At 40.9% G+C, this 19,381-nt stretch overlaps 1 pseudogene; it reads right to left on the reverse strand.

Annotated features, from left to right (window-relative positions):
- Positions 1 to 2,977: 2,977 nt before the first annotated feature.
- On the reverse strand, positions 2,978 to 3,094 carry LOC126177471 (5S ribosomal RNA; annotated as a pseudogene).
- Positions 3,095 to 19,381: the final 16,287 nt, after the last annotated feature.

Below are 19,381 nucleotides of genomic sequence, written 5' to 3' on the forward strand. Positions count from 1 at the left end.
GTTTTGAGGCACATTAATTGGAACAAAACATTCAGAGAATCACACTAATAAAACATCTCAGAGGACAGCGTTTTCATTTATTTTCTTCTTGATAGCAGATAGTGCCTTTCTTTTCTTGTGAAGCCAATTATTTACCTTTATTGTTTTCTTGCAATATCGTCGAATTATATTTTCGGAGTAATTGAATCGCGATTTCAGAAGGAATGCCCATTTCGCCGGCACCGCTGTATTAACGTGGAGCCCACGCGCAGGAAATCAACTCCCAGGGCACCCTATTGGCTGACTCTGTGACCGGCTCGCTGCCATTGGCGGCCGCCTCTCGATATATTGGTGAACGATGGGTGGTCCGACTCGTAGGCCACCATGGTTTCTGTAGCTGCAGTTACCCTTCTGTTCCTCGCAGGCTCTTCGGGGTTCGTCATGGCTCTAGATGTTACAGGGGAGGTAAGCAAACGATGGTTTTCGACTGACAGTAGGGATTGTGACGTCTCCGCGTGACTACACATTCAGGTTGGATGAAAATGAAATTTGCTAACAGACTTTCGTTGAGTATTCACTGTTGTTGGATGGGCTCTTGTTAATTGAAACCTGTAGTTTCTGGTGCTTTTTTATGCTGCTGTTCTCATTATGTTATACCTCACATAAATTTATTTACGCCACTGTAGAAATTCTTTCGTTTTCCGAAACAAAAACATACTTGACACGTTAAAACTGTGTGCCATACTGAGACTCAAAACCTATTTTTCAAGGATGTTATTCTTTGCTTTTTTTTCTTTCTCTATTAGACGGAATTGTGTTAGCTTATAGGTTGTACCATATAACATGATCATAGTATAGTAATAAAATTGATCCACAGTTGTGGTTCTGTGAACTGGACTGCCTCGATCGCTAGATGTGATACCGATGGATGTATTATTCTGGAATCATGTATAGAATTTAGTTTACAAGATTCCTGTCGATATTCTCATATACGTGGTAGTAAATTGTGTCGAAACCATGGCAGATACGCGATAATATTCGCAGATTACGATGTGTAGGCCATACTGCATAACTGAACGCTTTACCTTTTGTCACTATCATTGCAGCCGATATTTTCATCAGATAGAAAATTGAAAATTCCAGGAAGAGTCAGTCAACACGCTGACTCGTCCCTCGCAGAATAAACATATAGGTAACGTTAGGGGTAGTCAGACTCACACTTAACGTTTACCAGCTGACCTCTGTTCCGCGCACTATTCGCAAATGGAATAGCAAAGTGGGGGGAGTGACCTTGGTAGATGAAATGCCCTCCGCCACAAACCGTCATGTGGCTTGGGCAGTTTACATCAAGATGCATATACAGATACAGCTACAGAGCAGAAATCTCATCCATTGCTCTGTACTCCGAAATAACTGAAGATACATTATCTGCCATCGCATTTTTGAATCAGCTTACTGTACTATTTGTTGGAATCAATGTTATTCGAAATAACGAAGGCTAGGTCCAATTTGTGCAACCATCTCGTTTTTCACAATGTTCTGCTTTATTTATAGGTACATTTTTGCAAGTTACAAATATTAATTACAATAACAGAATGAGTTTTATATGCAGCTAGTCCGCTTTTAGCATATTTTATAGCTGTGATTCGTCACGGATTTGATTTGTATAACCGTTAACTGTTTCCAGTCGAATTTCAAACCATTGTCACGCAAAAAGAAAACTGTTCTGTCGAAGTCGATGGAGTCTGTCTGCGCTGGATTCTCTGTCATAAACATCTACATCCATACTTGCATCCATACTCCGCAAGCCGCCATTTAGTGTGTGGCTGAGGGTACTTCGTGAATCACTGTAACTTCTCCCATTTCCTGTTCCAGTCGTGAGTTGTTCGCAAGAAGAACGATTCCCGATAACCCTGCGCTTCAGATCGAATCTCTTTAATTTTACTATTATGGCCATTTCGCGAGCTATATGTACTATGAACTACGCTCTCGGAACTTTTAACAGTAAACCAAACCCTGATGCAGAACGCCTCGCTTGCAGCGTCTGCCACTGGATTTGGCTGAACATCTCCGTGACTCTCTCGCACTTACTAAATGAACCTATAACGAAACGTGCTGCTCTTCTTTGGATCTCTCTGTTTACTCAATCATACCTATTTCGTACGGATCCCATACTGGCGAGCAATATTCAAGTAATAGTCGAACGAATGTTTTGAAAGCTCCATCCTTTGTTGATGGACTACATTTCCTGAAGATTCTTCCCGTGAATGTCTGTCATGCATCTGCCTTACTCGCTGTTGATTGTATGTGGCCATTCCATTTAATATCGCTACGCATGCATACTCTTCGATATTTTATAGAAGTATTTGCTTCCAGGGATTGTTCTAAAATTTTGTAATCCTACAATAATGGGTCTTTCAGCCTATTTAAGTATATCACTCTGTCTTCAGGCCACGAGTGGCCTACCGGGACCATCCGACCGCCGTGCCATCCTCAGGGGAGGATGCGGATAGGAGGGGCGTGGGGTCAGCACACCGCTCTCCCGAAGTTAAGATGGTAATCTTGATCGAAGCCGCTACTATTCGGTCGAGTAGCTCCTCAATTAGCATCACGAGGCTGAGTGCACCCCGAAAAATGGCAACAGCACATGGCGGCTGGATGGTCACCCATCAAAGTGCCAGCCACGCCCAACTGCGCTTTTCAGCCTATTTAAGTATATCACTCTGTTTTTGCTTCCAGAGATTGTTCTAAAATTTTATAATCATACAATAATGGGTCTTTCAGCCTATTTAAGTATATCACTCTGTCTTCAGGCCACGAGTGGCCTACCGGGACCATCCGACCGCCGTGCCATCCTCAGGGGAGGATGCGGATAGGAGGGGCGTGGGGTCAGCACACCACTCTCCCGAAGTTAAGATGGTAATCTTGATCGAAGCTGCTACTATTCGGTCGAGTAGCTCCTCAATTAGCATCACGAGGCTGAGTGCACCCCTAAAAATGGCAACAGCACATGGCGGCTGGATGGTCACCCATCAAAGTGCCAGCCACGCCCAACAGCGCTTAACTTCGGTGATCTCACGGGAACCGGTGTATCCACTGCGGCAAGGCCATTGCCCTGCCTATTTATGTACCTAGAAAATTTACATTTGTTTATGCTAAGGATTAATTGACAATCCCTGGACCAAATGTCGATCCTCTGCAGGTCTTCCTGTATTTCGATGCAATCTTCTACCATTACGACGTCTCGTAGAACTTCCAATGTTATCCACTGAGTCTCTTATATACAGGATGACCCAGGAGGAATGGTCAGTATTCAGCGGTATGACACGATATGACATAATCATTCGAAGCCACTACGTTTCGTAAAAATGGGCTCTCTTTGATTCCCATATTTTGAAACGTGGTAGTATGTACCAAAAGAAGAAAAAATTCTGATAAACATTGGCTTTAAAGTGCGTACTTTGAAAGCTACAAGTAATTCTTCACCTCCCTTCTGTTAAATGCATCTCTTCTACTGACCAAGTGTTCATATGTCTTAAGTATCCATTTTAGAGCCCATGTTTACAAGACACGTTTTTTTAGTTTTTTGTCGTACTACCTCCTCCTACAGTAGGCACAGGAAAAAACTTGCAGCAGAAGATATTTGTTTCCCAGTATCAAAGATGACGAAGTGACCATAGCTCTGCGTTCATAGCCCATTGTTATATATATTCCATTTCGCTTCAGACACCCCATATATTGAGGAAAGTACTGGTCCAATAGCACCAATAGCACACCCTTGGGGTACACCTGAAGTTACTTTTGCGTCTGAACACTTCTCTCCATTGAGAATGACATGCTGTTTTCTGTCTGCTAAAAACTCTTTAGTCCAGTTACGCAGTTGGTCTTATATTTCGTTCTCTCGTATTTTGTTCATTAGTCGGCAGGGTGGAACTGTATCGAACACCTTCCAGAAGTCAAAAAGCACGGAATCAATCTGAGCTCCAGTATCTACTGCTTTCTGGTCTCTTGGACGAACAGAGTGAGACGGTTTTCACACAATCGATATTTCCGGGACCCATTTGGATTTCTACAGATGACATTTTCGGTTTCCAGAAATGTCATAATGCGTTGCTATGGTCTTCAGTCGAAAGACTGGTTTGATGCAGCTCTCCATGTTACTCTAACCTGTGCAAGCGTCTTCATCTCCGAGTAACTGCTGCAACCTACAGTCTTCTGAATCTGCTTACTGTAATCATGTCTTGGTCTCGCTCTACGATTTTTTTACCCCTCACGCTTCCCTCCAATACTAAACTAGAGGTCCCGTGATGCCTCAGATTGTGTCCCACCAAACGATCCCTTCTTCTAGTCAGGTTGTACCATGAGTTTCTCTTCTCCCCAATTGTATTCAGTACCTCCTCGTTAGTTATGGGATCTACCCATCCAATCTTCAGCATTCTTCTGCAGCACCACATTTCAAAAGCTTCTGTTCTCTTCTTGTCTAAACTGTTTATTGTCCATGTTTTACTTCCATACGTGGCTACAATCCATACAAACACTTTCAGAAGGGACTTCCAGACATTTAAATCTACAGGGTGTTACAAAAAGATACTGCCAAACTTTCAGGAAACATTCCTCACACACAAATAAAAAAAAGATGTTATGTGGACATGTGTCCGGAAACGCTTAATTTCCATGTTAGAGCTCATTTTAGTTTCGTCAGTATGTACTGTACTTCCTCGATTCACCGCCAGTTGGCCAAATTGAAGGAAGGTAATGTTGACTTCGGTGCTTGTGTTGACATGCAACTCATTGCTCTCAAGCACATCAGTACGTAGCATCAACAGGTTAGTGTTCATCACGAACGTGGTTTTGCAGTCAGTGCAATGTTTACAAATGGGGAGTTGGCAGATGCCCATTTGATGTATGGATTAGAACGGGGCAATAGCCGTGGCGTGGTACGTTTGTATCGAGACAGATTTCCAGAACGAAGGTGTCCCGACAGGAAGACGTTTGAAGCAATTGATCGGAGTCTTATGGAACACGGAACATTCCAGCCTATGACTCGCGACTGGGGAAGACCTAGAACGACGAGGACACCTGCAATGGACGAGGCAATTCTTCGTGCAGTTGACTATAACCCTAATGTCAGCGTCAGAGAAGTTGCTGCTTTAAAGGTAACGTTGGCCACGTCACTGTATGGAGAGTGCTACGGGAGAACCAGTTGTTTCCGTACCATGTACAGCGTGTGCAGGCACTATCAGCAACTGATTCGCCTCCACAGGTACACTTCTGCGAATGGTTCATCCAACAATGTGTCAATCCTCATTTCAGTGAAAATCTTCTCTTTACGGATGAGGCTTCATTCCAACGTGATCAACTGTAAATTTTCACAATCAACATGTGTGGGCTGACGAGAATCCGCACACAATTGTGCAATCACGTCATCAACACATATTTTCTGTGAACGTTTGGGCAGGCATTGTTGGTGATGTCTTGATTGGGCCCCATGTTCTTCCACCTACGCTCAATGGAGCACGTTATCATGATTTCATACGGGATACTCTACCTGTGCTGCTAGAACATGTGCCTTTACAAGTACGACACAACATGTGGTTCATGCACGATGGAGCTCCTGCACACTTCAAAATGGTGCAAATGGCTCTGAGCACTATGGGACTCAACATCTTAGGTCATAAGTCCCCTAGAACTTAGAACTACTTAAACCTAACTAACCTAAGGACATTACACACACCCATGCCCGAGGCAGGATTCGAACCTGCGACCGTAGCAGTCCCGCGGTTCCGGACCGCAGTGCCAGAACCGCTAGACCACCGCGGCCGGCTGCACACTTCAGTCGAAGTGTTCGTACGCTTCTCAACAACAGATTCGGTGACAGATGGATTGGTAGAGGCGGACCAATTCCATGGCCTCCACGCTCTCCTGACCTCAACCCTCTTGACTTTCATTTATGAGGGCATTTGAAAGCTCTTGTCTACGCAACCCCGGTACCAAATGTAAAGACTCTTCGTGCTCGTATTGTGGACGGCTGTGATACAATACGCCATTCTCCAGGGCTGCATCAGCACATCAGGGATTCCATGCGACGGAGGGTTGATGCATGTATCCTCGCTAATGAAGGACATTTTGAACATTTCCTGTAACAAAGTGTTTGAAGTCACGCTGGTACGTTCTGTTGCTGTGTGTTTCCATTCCATGATTAATGTGATTTGAAGAAAAGTAATAAAATGAGCTCTAACATGGAAAGTAAGCGTTTCCAGACACATGTCCACATAACATATTTCCTTTCTTTGTGTGTGAGGAATGTTTCCTGAAAGTTTGACCGTACCTTTTTGTAACACCCTGTATACTCGATGTTAACAAATTTCTCTTCTTCAGAAACGCTTTCTTTGCCATTGCCAGTCTACATTTTATATCCTCCCTACTTCGACCATCATCAGTTATTTTGCTTCCCAAATAACAAAACTCATCTACTATTTTAAGTTTCTCATTTCCTAATCTAATTCCCTCAGCATCACCTGATTTAATGCGACTGCATTCTATTATCCACGTTTTGAATTTGTTGATGTTCGTCTTATATCCTCCTTTCAAGAATGACAGTATCATCGGCAGACCTCAAGGTTTTTATTTCTTCTCCCTGGACTTTATTACCTGCTCCAAATTTTTCTATTGCTTCCTTTACTGGTTGAATAACGGGAATCAGCTACAACCATGTCTCACTCCGTTCTCAACCACTGCTTCCTTCCATGCCCCTCAGCTCTTATAACTGCCATCTGGTTCCTGTACAAATTTTAAATAGCCCTCGCTCCCTGCATTTTACCCCTTCCACATTAGAATCTGAAAGAGAGTATTCTAGTCAACATTATAAAAAGCGTTCTCTCGGTCTACAAATGCTATAAAGGGAGGTTTACCTTTCCTTAACCTATCTTCTATGAGAACTCGTAGAGTCAGTATTGCTCGCGAATTCCTACATTTTTATGGAATCCAAACTCATCCTCTCTGAGGTCGACTTCTACCAAAACTAATACATTCTTCTTGAATTATGAGGGAATTTCGTCTGTCACATATACATTACTGGTCATTTCTACACCACGAAGATGACGTGCTACAGACGCGAAATTTAACCGACAGGAAGAAGATGCTGTGATATGCAAATGATTAGCTTTTCAGAGCATTCACAGAAGGCTGGCGCCGGTGGCGGCACCTACAACGTGCTGACATGAAGAAAGTTTCCAACCGATTTCTCATACACAAACAGCAGTTGATCGGCGTTGTCTGGTGAAACGTTGTTCTGATGCCTCGTGTAAGGAGGAGAAATGCGTACCATCACGTTTCCAACATTGATAAAGGTCGGATTGTAGCCTATCGCGATTGCGGTTTATCGTATCGCGACATTGCTGCTCGCGTTGGTCGAGATCCAATGACTGTTAGCAGAATATGGAATCGATGGGTTCAAGAGGATAATACGGAACGCCGAGCTGGATCCCAACGGCCTCATATCACTAGCAGTCGAGATGACAGGTATCTTATCCGCATGGCTGTAATGGGTTGTGCAGCGATGTCTCGATCCCTAACTCAACAGATGGGGACGTTTGCAAGACAACAACCATCTGCACGAAGAGTTCGACGACGTTTGCAGCATCATGACCTATCAGCTTGGAGACCATGGCTGTGGTTACCCTTGACGCTGCATTACGGCCAGAGGTGATTGTTCTGGGTAGTGATTTCTCAGGAACTATGCACCCAAATTGCGTAAAAATGTTATCACATGTCAGTTCTAGTATAATATATTTGTCCAATGCGCCTGCGATGGTGTACTCAATGACGAACCTGGGTGCACGAATGGCAAAACGTCATTGTTTCGGAAGAATCCAGGTTATGTTTACAGCATCATGATGGTCGCATCCATGTTTGGCGACATCGCGGTGAACACACATTGGAAGCATGTATTCGTCATCGCCATACTGGTGTATCACCTGGCGTGATGGTATGGGGTGCCATTGGTTACACGTTTCGGTCACCTCTTGTTTGCATTGACGACACTTTGAACAGTGGACGTTACATTTCAGATGTGTTACAACCCATGGCTCTACCCTTTATTTGATCCCTGCGAAGCCCTACATTTCAGCAGGATAACGCACGACCGCATGTTGCAGGTCCTGTTCAGGCCTTTCTGGATACAGAAAATGTTCGACTGGTGCCCTTTCCAGCACATTCTCCAGATCTCTTACCAATTGAAATCGTCTACTCAATGGTGGCCGAGCGACTGGCTTGTCACAATACGCCCGTCACTACTCTTGATGAACTGTGGTATTGTGTTGAAGCTGCATGGGCAGCTGTACCTGTACACGCCATCCAAGCTCTGTTTGACTCAATGCCCAGGCGTATCAAGGCCGTTATTACGGCCAGAGGTGGTTGTTCTGGGTAATTATTTCTCAAGATCTATGCACCCAAATTGCGTGAAAATGTAATCACATGTCAGTTCTAGTATAATATATTTGTCCAATGAATACTCGTTTATCATCTGCATTTCTTCTTGGTGTAGCAATTTTAATGGCTAGTAGTGTACATTCACATAGTTATGGAAGGCTAAAATGTATTGTCAGTTGAAGATTTCATTTTATTTCCACCTTTCTGACAGTCAATCATTAATTGCCTTGTAGAACAATGAAGTTATTTTTGTCAATTTTCTAAAGAAATTTTCTGCTATTAATCTTTTCTTCTAAGGCAGACAATATATTTGAAATTAAGTGTTTAATTCCACACACTGTTCGCTGCATTTCAATTGCACTACCTTAACCTCTAGCAAATATGGCATTATGCCATAATAAAGAACCAAACATGAGATAACATAAAACTGGTACTCCAAGAAAATTTACATCCCGAAAACTACATTGAAAAGCTTAATATCTGGTCGTGGCCTATGTCACTGGTAGTCTGGACATACAAATGTTCACTTTAAGTATGCACTTTAAATGTGGACATTTTAGCATGGGTCACGAAATTCCAAAGATCTTAGAGTGTCCTCTGATGTCTTGTTTCTTTTATGACATAATGTAAGATCTTTTAATGTTTTACATGTACGAACATATGGGTTCCCTACGACATCGTAGCTGTGCAAGCGCGGTGACGCCTGTCATCTGGCGCTCTCTGGCAACTACAGAAACAAAGGTATTTGTAATAAATCGCGGAAAAATATTCCGAATGGTGGTTTGAAAAGCGTTGCTATCAAACTAACTTTCCTTTTACGCAAGTTGAACTATGTGTGAGAATGTACGATGAATTTCTCAAATCACAGAGCGTTTTATGCTCATTTAAAAATCAGCTCATTGATGATGAGCCATTTAGACGAATTTCGAGCCCCGAAGCTCAGACATTTATGTTGTTATTAAAAATTTTACTGGCACATTTGTGCAATATATCTTACATTGTAATACAGGCATAAAAAATCCAACATTAAATGTGAAAGCTTAGCTTCTCTTGCAGTGTATTAATCTTCTAGACCAATATTATATGTGAAAGCTTTGCTTTTCGGTAGCAACACTATGTATATTAATTTAAACCATTAGCTTCTTTCTGTTTGTGTGTTCGCACTTCATAACAGTGATGTTACTATTGGCTGACTATATCACGTGTCCTCAGCTCTGAATACCTGTTGTCATCGGCTGGTGAGATCGCGTGACATGAGCTTTGCCTGTCTTACAAAAGCGCATCACTATCTCGATTTCAATGCTTCAGAAAGTAACATGCAGTGTTTGGTGGAACTCGAATTTATAAAATATGCAGCGTAGACGTTGCTGCTCATCAAAGATGTTTCCAAAAGGTATTTTTTTCCCTGTGTTTCGTTTTCAAAAGCACCATGAAATTCTACGCTTGTGTATAAAACCATAACCATTCAAAGGACTAATAAGTTATACAGTAATGTACACTAATATACACTAATAAGTTATACAGTTCCGAGAGTAAATATACTGTCAGTTAACAGGGAAAAAGTATGTTTTCACCCGGGAGAACGTGTATTTTTAACCGAGAAATCCAGGAGAAATCTGGGAATTTTTTTCCCTTGTCCGCGTATACACCCTGTGTCTGCCATAAAAGAGATGTGAGCATCTGGAAAGGGTTGAGCAAGAGTGATGGCACATTCTAAAGCTGTTTTGAGATCTTTGAAAGCTTTCACCATTCATCAGACCACAGCATCCGATGATTACCAGAAGTTTGCTTGACAGCTAATGCATCAGTAAGAGGGAACTGGAAAAAAAATGAAGAACCCCAAAAACTGGCAAAATTCATGAAAAAGAGGCACTGGGAGTGGCAGATCACAAATGCACTTCACCAGATCTTGTGCAGGACATATACCCTCACAAGAGACAGTGTTCCCAAGCAATATAACAGAGGTGTGGCAAAGTTGTGATTTATTGTTATTAGTCTTGACTCTGTTACATGCCAGCAAGTCCTGTACCATGGCAATGTGTACCTTATGTTCCTTGTCAGAGGAGGAGAGAGTAACAATGTTGTCTAAGTATGTATAGCAGCAAGAGCAGTTACAGAGAAGTGAGCTTATGAAATATTGCTAAGTTTGAGTCACGTTTTTGAGGCCACAAGACGTGTAACAGAATTAATGAAGGCCAAAGGGAAGATCAAGGCTGTTTTTTGCATGCCACTTTGTTCCATTGGTATTTGTAAATATGTCTTGCAGCAGTCCAAAACGCTGAAAATGTGTGCTCCGCTAAGTAGTTGGGCGAACTCTTGAATACATGGGACTGGATAACTGTCTATTATGGTACGTGCACTGAGATGACAATAGTCACTGCAAAGGGGCACTGTACCATCCTTCTTGGAGACTAAGTGTGCGTGGGGAGAGTAATTACTGTCTGACTACTGAACAATGCTTGGCTGCAGAATTTTATCCACTGCAGTCTTAGCAAGGGGCAGTTTGTGTGGAGGGAGGCAGTGTGCTTTATGATGCACTGTGGGTGGTGGCGGGGGGGGCATCTGTTGTGATAATTTTATGAGTCGTCTCATTCGTTATAGCATTCATTTGAAGTGACAAACGCAACAAGGGGACATCTCAAGTGGGAGTCAGTAGCGCACAAAAGTCACTAACCTGAGATGCCGTCAGTGCGGGTGAGGGCAAGAGTGCCACAGTCGTAAGAGGCACGCTGCTGTGGTCAAGATACAGCAGCACAGACAGCTGGAATTTGAGGCATTGCACACCAGTGAGCCATTGAGAGGTGTGGTACAATTCTGCATTGTGAGTGTGTAGATTGGCAACTGCAGAACACTTGGATTGGAGCTGAGCAACGAAAATAGCGAGGCAGTTCACCAGAGAAGAGCACTTGATTAGAGCTGTGTCAATACCGTTGGAGTGCTGAGGGGGAAGTGGAGCTGAGTGAGCGACTGAACATGCAGTATGTGTACCTGAAGGTCGTTGCAATAAAGCAGGTGGCAGGAGGTCAGGTGGCAGACAGAAGTGGATCAGGGAATCAATTTAAAGTACTGGGTCATCAACATCAGGGATGTGAAAGGACCACTTGAATAGTTCACCAGGGATTAGTTTAATAGGTAACACTACAATACTGTTGATGCGAAGTGTCAATTTATTTGCCACTCAAAGGAAAAGTTTGGTTGGTATCACATCCGCTACAGTGAATGAGAGTGGAACAACACTAATATCAGCTCCAGTGTTGGTAGGAAAATGATGAGACAAGCATAAATCGAAAGCATACAGATGGCCATGGTGCCTACTGCAATCTGTGTGAAGTGTTTGGGAATGCACAGGGTTATCAACAGTTGCAAGTGATGACCTTGAAAGTTGAGTGGAACCAGCATAGTGGATGTACTGGGTGAAGGACTATGTGTGGGTCAGCTGCAGCTGCTATGCCTTCCACAACAGTGGGAGAGGGGAGTGGAGGGGGGGCTGCATTGACTTGGCTGCAGTCAATGAAGCTTGGCACTGGTGGTTCCTGTTGCTGGTCGCTAGGTGCCTAGGTTCGTTGCCCTGTTCAAGGTGAACCAGCACCAACCTCTACCAGCCAATGGAGGAAGTATAGCTGCTGGCATACCAACCTCAGTAGCAGATGCTGCACTGCATGAGGGAAGTACGCAGCAGTGTTGAATAATGGCGTATGTCTTCTCAGCCAACAGTAGTTTATCTTCACATGATGATGAGGTATGAGGAAGCAGTTGTAGTTGTAATTCCTGTGGCAGTTTTACTAACCACAATGTCCAGAGTGCTAGTCTGGTATGACCTCTGTCGTGTCTTGAGCTGGAAGCGTTGTCGCAGCTGGGAGGGGGTTCTGTCACATAACGGTTACCGTAAATGATGCTGCCAATTGCATCTGCTCTTGTACATGAAAGACTCTCAATGAGGAGTGCATGAACAGAAAAATATTTATTATGCTTAGCAGTAAGTCACTAATAAGATCGGGGTGGTCATGCAAATGGTCCACCAAACAAACAAAATGAGTGCCATTGTCTACAATAACATATGTGGCCAACAAATTGTCCACTAGGGGCTGTCCATTTGTATCAGTAGGAGCTTTGGAAAATGGCTTGGAGGCAGAGCCTATAGCAGAGTCGGTAGGGTGCAGACCATATGAGGGTTTGGACACGTACGAGGGTAATCCCAAAAGTAAGGTCACCTATTTTTTTATAAGTACATAGACCTGTTTATTTCTATAATGGTTTACATCAGTTTACAGCCTGAACATTTATCTATTTTTTGACATAAACATCATTTCTGTCGATGCATTTTTGTTGGCGCTGTGGCAGTTTTTGTATGCCCATGTCATACCAGCTTACCGCCATGCTGTTCAAAAAATTATGCACCTCTTCTTTCACCTCATCGTCAGAGCTGAATCGCTTTCAGGCCAAATGTTCTTTTAACCTAGGGAACAGGTGATAGTCACTGGGTGCCAAGTCAGGACTATAGGGTTTGTGTGTGCTTATGTTCCACTGAAACTGTTGCAGGAGAGCATCAGTTTGCCGAGTGATGTGTGGGCGAGCGTTGTCATGGAAAATGTGTACGCCCTTGCTCAACATTCCTCTTCTCTGGTTCTGAATTGCCCATTTGAGTTTTTTCAGAGTCTCACTGTACCTGTCAGCATTAATTGTGGTCCCAGTGATTCAGCTCCGTTGACGAGGTGAAAGAAGAAGTTCATAACTTTCTGAACAGCATGGCAGCAAGCTGGTATAACATGGGCATACAAAAACTGCCACAGCATCTACAAAAATGCATTGACAGAAATGGTGATTATGTCAAAAAGTAGCTAAATGTTCAAGCTGTAAACTGATGTAAACCATTGTAGAAATAATCAGGTCTATGTACTTATAAAAAAATAGGAGACCTTACTTTTGGGATTACCCTCGTAGTATCCAATGGCACCCGACTGTGCAACAGTGACAAGTGCGATGTTCTGATGAAAGTCTGGCACTTGTGTTGGCACAATACTATGCCCGGCACTTACAATTCATGTGGAGAAAGGGCCTGTATGGTCTCACAACTAACACAGCATGGCCAACAAGGAAGAATCATGAAGCAAGTCAGATGAAATGAAAGTAGCAGTGCTGAGATGTGCCACTGGTGATCCGTCATCCATGGTCTGTGTAGAAGGGGGCAGCACAAGACCATGAGTGAAAACATCAATTACCAAGCAGATGGATTCCTGAAAGAAGTCATGAAATTGCGGTTGAGTGCCAAGTGGCAGTGCAGAACCATGGCTGTCTCATTGCCTGAGGTCTGCATGGTACGGTAAGTAGAGCGGATGCAAGGGTATCCCGGTGCAGCTAACTCATGCATCCCATTGCCCAGTGCAAAAGTGGGCACATTAAATGGCATAGCATGATCGGTGAGAAAGTTAGCATCGAAGGTGTGTGAGCGACACTGGGAAGAGTGGAGATGTGCATGTGAGTGCCGAAACTGTACAGCTGAGTAGTCTGTAGTGGAATGAGGTAGAAACTCCAGAGAGAGGAAGCCAGAGTCTCATGCAGAAGAAACTTCCTGGTGAACACAAAATACAGAAGTAGGCATCACTGCACGTGTGTGCTGCACCTGGTGCAGCATGACATAGGAGGTTAGAGTCATCACAATCGAAAGTCAGTTCCACGGTAGAGACATTCTGCACTATTGGGAAGGCTAGAGGTTGATACATTCTTTCAGCTGGTGCAATATTAGTAACAAGTGATACACATATTGAAATGTATTTAAGGTGACTAAGGGTCACCAATGTGGGTTTCCTATCAATACTGACGAGTCTCCAGATAGAAATAACCAACAATTACAATCAAACACTCTTTATTCGCACACAGTCACACATAAAAATATAACACAGCATGTGAAAACCACCAAAGTCCAAACGTTTTCCAAAGCTCACTGTATCCAAAGATACAGCACTCCTCATTTGAGTCATCAGCAATCAATGGTTGCCACAAACTGATATCAATCAAGAAAAGCACAATGAAACAAAGTATGTAGCTCAGCACATGGCTGTGTATCAGTATAGTATCAATGACAGACGATGACATCAGCTGTCAAAACTTTCTTCCCAAGAAACCTTGACTGCGCCGTGATGTGACGGCCAGTGTGGTTGCCACCACTTGTAATGTATTGCCAAAAGTTTTGAAGGGACATGACATGATACGACATGATGGCCAACATGAACTGGCTTAAAACCACATCTTATAAATTTATAGGGGAGTGTGTACATTGTAGAGATGCTCTGCATAAGCACAGCCACCCCCTTTTCCTAATAAATGTTTTTGGATTCTAACTTTGACTGCTCCTCCTGTCTATCCTATATAGAAACAGGGAAATCAGTACACCTTATTTAGTAGACGCCAGAATGAGAAAATGGTTCTACACACACTTTAAGGCATGAATTAAATTTTTCCCAGAACTGTTGTTGATTGAAAATGAAACTTGACAGCCATATACCTTAATAAAAAGATGGCTTATCTTATATGAGATATTTCCTAACAACGGACGGGAAAGAAATTCCCTTCCTCTTTACTTCCTTTTTTCAGATTGTAATCTGTTATAGTGCAACATGTGTTAGTAGTTTTATTATCCAATATTCAGTCTACTAATGGTGGTTCATAGCCATAATTACTGGCTATAGTTTTAATCAAATTTCTTTCTTCCCAAAAATTCTCTAGGGATAATTGAGTAACCAAAGCATGATGAATATTAGAATGGAGAAAGGCCAATTTGTGTGCTTGGGGATGAGCTCAAACAACCAGGTATACCAATTCTGAGGAATATTTCATTTACACTGCCTTCTACTAAGAAATATAGCTGAAAAGTTTTGTGCTCAACTAACAACAGTCTCTGGAAAAATTTAATTCACATCTTAAAGTGCAATGATGAACCATTTTCTCATTCTGGCAGCTATAAGATAAGGTGCAATGATTGTCCCTGTCTCTATACAGGGCCGACAGGAAAACCAGTCAAAGTTAGATTCAAAGGACATTTATTTGGTAAAAGGGAGCGGTATGTGCATGTGTCTATTTATGTTGAGAATCTCATACAATGTGCACTCTCCTACACTAATTTGAAAGAAACAGTTGTTTTTCACAGAGAATGGTTTGAGATTGGACTTGCTGGAGAAATTTTTAATTTTTAAGCAAAATTTCAATTATATGGACTTTATTTTAAATGATCAATTACAGCTTAAAAACAGAAACTTTTTTGATGGCTCTTGACCTGTTTGGCATGGTAGCTGTCTCAGCCTTTCCATGCTGTTTTGAGATGTTATTTTTCTCAAACATGCAATCAATCATTATCCTACTTTAATGTGCATCGTAGTTTTGTTCACTGTTTGCATAGATTTAGATGCTCCTTTATAATTTTTGTTATATTACTGTTTTTGGAATATTATTTTAATGTGATTTTATTAACATGTCATATGTCTTATGTGGGTGGCACTGCTTCTTATATGAGCACCATCTGGACATAAGTTTCCTGTTGGCTTGTCCCTTCTGTCCTGTTAGTTGTCAGTGTGTATGAAGCATGTAGCCTTAGATTTTACGTGGATCATTTTTGCTGTTGACTAAGCTTTATGGCTGTGGCATAGCATTTATATGGATGGATCATTGTACTTCAGTTCTCTTTGTACTTCATTTCTCTTTTCACACAATATGTAACACGTAAGCTTATTTTATATTTCCACTGTATGTAATTTTTGATGTTTCTTTTTGATGCACATATGACTTCTATGTAGTGGTTATAATTTATCCGAGTTTTAAGTGTTATTACTTCTTGTGAGGAAGATAGTTTTACATCTGTCAAAATGTAGGTCAAGATTTGAATAAACTTTTGATGTGCAATTGGTTTGCTGTATGATTCCCATTGTATCCATAACTCTACAGCTGCTGACATCTTGCTCAAGATTTTGAATATTATTTTCTCAATGAACTTGTTGTCCATTCTTTGTTTCACAAGCAATCAATGGGCAAATTTGGCACTTTTCATGATCATTTGTCTTCAGTTCTTGTGTCACTTGCCCAAAGGCAAAGATCTTCATTTGGAAACTGTTGTATGCTGGTTATGGTAATTGCTTTGATTGTCGGCTAATAGATTTCACTGGATTTACAGCAACATTATCAATCCAATGGTAATGTTTTATGCAGAATGACTAATATGAGGATGTCCTGAGGTTTAATGTCCACAAGTGAACTGGTTTTCTCAAGTTTAGAAATCAATCTGATCACAATCAACTTATTTGGTGCATTACATTGACAAAACACTTGAGGGAGTATGCAAACAGTCTCTGCCAAACATTCACTACACCTTTAATAAGTTTTTTCAGTGATAACCCACTGTTCTGCATGAAGCACTGCATTGGTAACTATAAAGAAAATAAATGAAAATCACTAAGGTTTCAGTCCTGCCAAATTACTGGAACAGAAATGGCAAGTGTTCCAAAAGTTGTATTCTTTATGGGGCACTCTTTATGTCGGAGACTCAAAAATAGTGTAAGATCAAAAAATGTGCCTACCACAGAAGAGATTACTATAACCCCTGTGATCAACTTCCAAAACAATCACAACAAAATGCCAGATTCGGAAGTGATCCTATGGAGCTCAGACTGCTGGCTGACACCTGAAATTGACAGCAATGAGATCTTGGGCAAATTAAATTACATTTCAAAAGGATGTGCTAATGACAAATGGAAGTGCCATATTTACTACAGTGTGAAAGAAATTCTAATTCACCAAAAAAGAAACTGCAACTGCACCTTGATAAAAATTTAAGATGCATCCAAGATTGTGTGGGCAAAAATCAGTATCAAGAGTAGGCATACATTCATAATAGGGCCCTTCTGTCAACCACCAGACTCATTCTCAAAGGAAACCAAAAACAGTGGAGAAAATCCGAGTTCACTAGTTTTTACACTCCTCAGTCATACTATCATACTTATTAAAATAGATTAGAGGCCCACTCTTGAGGAAATGTTTTAGATCTAATGGCAAGAAATGATGCTGACCGCTTTGAGAATGTCCACATTGAAGTTAGTATTAGTGAGCATGAGGTAGTTTAGCAACAATGATAACCAAAGTACAAAGAGCAATCAAATAAATATGTCTCATAGAGAACTTCCAACATTTAGCTCTGGGCAGGATCATGTAGATAAACTATGATTTAAACTTAGAAGAACAGATGACCAACCACTGGATAGATATGCACCTAGTAGAACAGTTCATGATGTGAAGAACCATAAATGACTTAAGGTCTCTTCTATAAAATGACTTCTAAAGAAACAGTGATTACTGCACAATAGATGTAAAACAAAGTATAGGGCAATGAATAGGCAGATACTAAATGAAACATATCTGGATGTCAAAAGCACAATAACCACCATAGCTGAATCTTAAAAAACTAAAGGAAAATCTGGTCACATGTAAAGGTGGTCACTGGCACTAAAGTGGCTGACACAATTAATTATTTAGATGGTAACAAAGCAAAAGAAAAAATGATGATCTCCATTTCAAAGATTCATTTACAAGGAAAGCTCCAGGAATAGTACCCCAGTTTAATTCATGCACCACTGAAACAAAGAATGAACAGACACTAGAGTCAAGAATGTTGAGAAATAGCTGAAATTGCTAAAATGAACACTGCCTCAGAGCCCATGAAGTTATTACATATTCTATACAGTTTTTACAGATGAGTTAGTTGCTGTTTGAACCATAATATCCCTCAAGCAAACTTTTATACCTACAGTGAATTATAAAAAGTGACAGTAACACATCTCATAAAAAATGAAAAAAAAAATGAAAAAAAAAAACAGGACGAGTTAGAATAGAATAGAAAAGAATCTTTATTTGCCTTTCAGTATGTTTTCCATACAATTGGCATCATCAGTGTGTTCAATACATTTTTTTAAAAAATTGCAATAATTATTATTGTACATAATTGTGCCTGTGCAGGGCAAAAATATATGCATGCTAAAGTAATATTTATAATACAACAATTCTTCATTCACAATAATAATAATAATAATAATAATAATAATAATAATAATAAATCATAACAGTTAATTATACAATAGTATCAAGATATATTTATGGTACTTCTTACGTATCCATGTAAAATGTCTTTGTTGGTACATTACTGTCACAAACATACAGGTATAATTCATATGGCAGTTGTTTGTTTCATGTAGCATATCTCTTTTGTGTCACTGTTCTGAAAATCATCAAGTGAGTAATATGGCGTACATTTGAGCCACACTTCTATTGTTTGCTTAAACTTATTCATTGGTAGTTTGCTCACAGCCTTTGGGAGTCTGTTATAAAATTTCAAGCTAAGGCGTTTATGGCTCTTTTGTGTTAATGTCAGCCTTGTGTATGGTAGGTCTATGTTACTATTATTTTGAGTATTATGAACATGCACTTCAGATCTTAAATTAAAGTTCTTTATGTTCTCTTTAGCATATATTAAACAATTATAAATGTATATACTAGGTAGTGTCATTATCTTTAGTTCTTTAAAATGATTTTTGCAACTTTGTTTTGGTGCTAGCCATAAAATGCACCTGACTGCTTTCTTCTGCCACTTGAAGATGGTACATGAACCCACTGAGTTGCCGCAAAGAAGTACCCCGTATTGCAGTTGTGAATGGAAAAAAGCAAAGTATGTGGAGATTAGCAGATTTTTACTGATAATGTGTCTCAGCTTGTGTAATAGAAAGAGAGTTCGAAACACTTAACATGAATTTCAAAGGCCAAATGGAGAAACTTGAGGTAAAGGAAAGAAAAATTTTAAGAAAAATCATTGGGCCAAAATTTCAAGACAATAAGATTATATACATCAAAAATGAAACTCTCTACAAGAAAATTGAAAAACTTTCAGATTCTATGCGAAAAAGGAGAATAAATTTTTATGGTCATCTTCTCAGAATGA

Source organism: Schistocerca cancellata, chromosome 3 (genome assembly GCF_023864275.1).
Source record: "Schistocerca cancellata isolate TAMUIC-IGC-003103 chromosome 3, iqSchCanc2.1, whole genome shotgun sequence".
Classification (NCBI taxonomy): Eukaryota; Metazoa; Arthropoda; class Insecta; order Orthoptera; family Acrididae; genus Schistocerca; species Schistocerca cancellata.